At 32.7% G+C, this 3085-nt stretch overlaps 1 long non-coding RNA gene across 1 annotated transcript; it reads left to right on the forward strand.

Annotated features, from left to right (window-relative positions):
- The first annotated feature begins 248 nt into the window (after positions 1-248).
- Positions 249-1343, forward strand: LOC127985628 (uncharacterized). Its single transcript, XR_008160675.1, has 3 exons — positions 249-429; positions 943-1032; positions 1122-1343. It is a non-coding gene; the product is annotated as an uncharacterized LOC127985628 (long non-coding RNA).
- The last annotated feature ends 1742 nt before the right edge of the window (positions 1344-3085 follow it).

Below are 3085 nucleotides of genomic sequence, written 5' to 3' on the forward strand. Positions count from 1 at the left end.
GCCAGTTAGCCTATTAGCCCTCAAACTGCTTTACCACTATACCTTTTGAATACTACTGTTGTGAATATTATATTATTATTATAAAACACATACAGTATCAAACACGCTCTTTGTGTAGTGCTTCAAGTTCTTGTCTGCAAACCAAATAGCTGACAAATGAGCTATCATCATTGCATATGGAAAACTGAATAATTCATTTTTGTTCACTTTAAAATTTGGTTTTCGGTACCTTGGTTAAGTGCAGTCATAATAAAACATGCAGTTTAAACATATATGACTTAATTTGGGGAGTTGAAATCTTTATTGAAATGTCAAACTTCCTTAAGTTACACTCTGGATTGAGGTTATGCTAACTGCTGTTTTATTTTTATTTGTTTTCAGGGTTCAATATTCTGCCACCCTTATCAACAAGAAATGGGTCAAATTAAGGTACAGTATTTGTGTTTGTGAAATGGTTTGTATTTCTGAAAGAAGTCAGAAAATGGCTGACTCATTGTCATTTTTGATAATGCTTACATTTTGCAGATCTAGCTCATAGTTCACATTAATTTCTGAAAAAGTTTCATGATTATATATTTTATTCACTAATTATTTATTATTAGTTTGGCTCTAGTTTTGCATTTATTCAAATTTTTATATTTTTATATGTAACATGGACTAAAATTCATACACAGAGTAAATACTTTTAGCTTGAAATGCTTCTAAATATAAGTTTGAAAAAGTTGATTTTGTAAAAGAATCTACTATTTTAATACAATACTTTATACTGTCATACATAATGTTAAATACTCTTATATCATATACACCAGATTAGTTGATAAAAATATTTAATAGATTATTTACTGATTACAAATAGAATCAACGATCACATTAATAATTAATTTTATTTATTTATTTTTTGTTAATTCTTAAAAGTTATTAATGACATTAACAAATATTTAGACCCCTGTCCAGTGTGTGGATAACCCTAAAGGATTGGGTGGAATGATGATATATGACCGGGAAACATTCACAGTGAACAAACAACACTTGGTAGGTTTACAAGCTTTACTACTTCCACACCCAAATTGAATGAAGTGTTTTAATATATATATAAAAAAACCTGTTTTTGTTTTCTCCAGGTGGCAGTTCTTCTGTCTAGAGGTGAAAAACTCAGACCAGTTCTATTGTAATGGCAAGTGAAGACGATAAAGATAAATGCCTCCGAAGACCTTAACATTTCAAATAAAGGCCTTTTACCAACATCTGTGTCTTTCAAGAGGTCTATAGCTACGGTCTCTTATGCATATATCCCTTCCTGAATAAAGGAGCAGGAAACCAGTAAAATCTGTACCCTGTCTGTCCTGGAGAGGAAATTGCATCCATGTCAAATCAGTCTGCAACGAGTTGCTGTCAAAGAAAAATTAAAGATCACTAGTAATAAAAAAAAGTCTGGCTTTAATTATAATTACTTAAAGAGTTATTTTAATGATTTATATAATTAGATGATTTATATTATTATTAATCCATTACACACAAGCAATTTTAGTTTATCAATTTTTATAAATAATTTATTTTAAATGAATGTTAATATATACAGATTGTATGTAATATAAATAAGCTGTTTGATCAATAGATAATGCTTTAAAAATAAGTTGAGTGTTTGAGTCTGTATCCCTGTATATTACAAGTTTCACTTGCATAAAGCAAGATAATTTATTTTGTCCTTTTTTCCCCCTTGTAAATGACACAGTTCCACACATTCTCTACTATAGGAGAGGAAGAATTGTATAAACTTAAATCATCTAAACCAACAACATGTATCTTAGACCCTATACCATCTAAGCTCCTAAAAGAGCTGCTTCCAGAAGTCATAGATCCTCTTCTGACTATTATTAATTCCTCATTGTCATTAGGATATGTCCCCAAAACCTTCAAACTGGCTGTTATTAAGCCTCTCATCAAAAAACCACAACTTGACCCCAAAGAACTTGTTAATTATAGACCAATCTCGAATCTCCCTTTTCTGTACAAGATACTAGAAAAGGTGGTATCCTCACAATTATATTCCTTCTTAGTGAAAAATGGTATATGTGAGGATTTCCAGTCAGGATTTAGACCGTATCATAGTACTGAGACTGCTCTCCTTAGAGTTACAAATGATCTGCTCTTATCATCTGATCGTGGGTGTATCTCTCTATTAGTTTTATTGGATCTTAGTGCTGCATTTGACACAATTGACCACAGCATTCTTTTGCATAGACTTGAACACTTTGCTGGCATCAGTGGATGTGCATTAGCATGGTTTAAATCGTACTTATATGACCGCCATCAGTTCGTAGCAGTGAATGAAGATGTATCATATCGATCACAAGTGCAGTATGGAGTACCTCAAGGCTCAGTACTAGGGCCGCTACTCTTCATGCTTTACATGTTACCCTTGGGAGATATCATCAGGAAACATGGTGTTAGCTTTCACTGTTATGCTGATGATACTCAGCTCTATATTTCTTCGCGGCCCGGTGAAACACACCAATTTGAATTTCAATTCAATTTCTCAATGTCAAATGCAGAAATGTTAATCCATGCATTTATGACCTTAAGGTTAGATTATTGTAATGCTTTATTGGGTGGTTGTTCTGCACGCTTAGTAAAAAAACTACAGCTAGTCCAAAATGCAGCAGCAAGATTTCTTACTAGAACCAGGAAGTATGACCATATTAGCCCGGTCCTGTCAACGCTGCACTGGCTCCCTATCAAACATCGTATAGATTTTAAAATATTGCTTATTACTTATAAAGCCCCGAATGGTTTAGCACCTCAGTATTTGAACAATCTCTTGTTACATTATAATCCTCCACGCCCGCTGAGTTCTCAAAACTCAGGATATTTGATATGTTAATGGATGTGATGATTTTGCAATTATACTGTCTTGATTAATGCTTAATGTGCTATAGACTGATATACTGTAACCCAGGTAGTAATAATGCTTATGCTTAAGTCCAAATATGTAACCCAGTGATTAATGATGTATGGAAAATGTATTGTGTAACTTCACTAACATTACGACAACTGCATATATGCATGAAATGAATGTAAGGAATGT

Source organism: Carassius gibelio, chromosome B21 (genome assembly GCF_023724105.1).
Source record: "Carassius gibelio isolate Cgi1373 ecotype wild population from Czech Republic chromosome B21, carGib1.2-hapl.c, whole genome shotgun sequence".
Lineage (NCBI taxonomy): Eukaryota > Metazoa > Chordata > Actinopteri > Cypriniformes > Cyprinidae > Carassius > Carassius gibelio.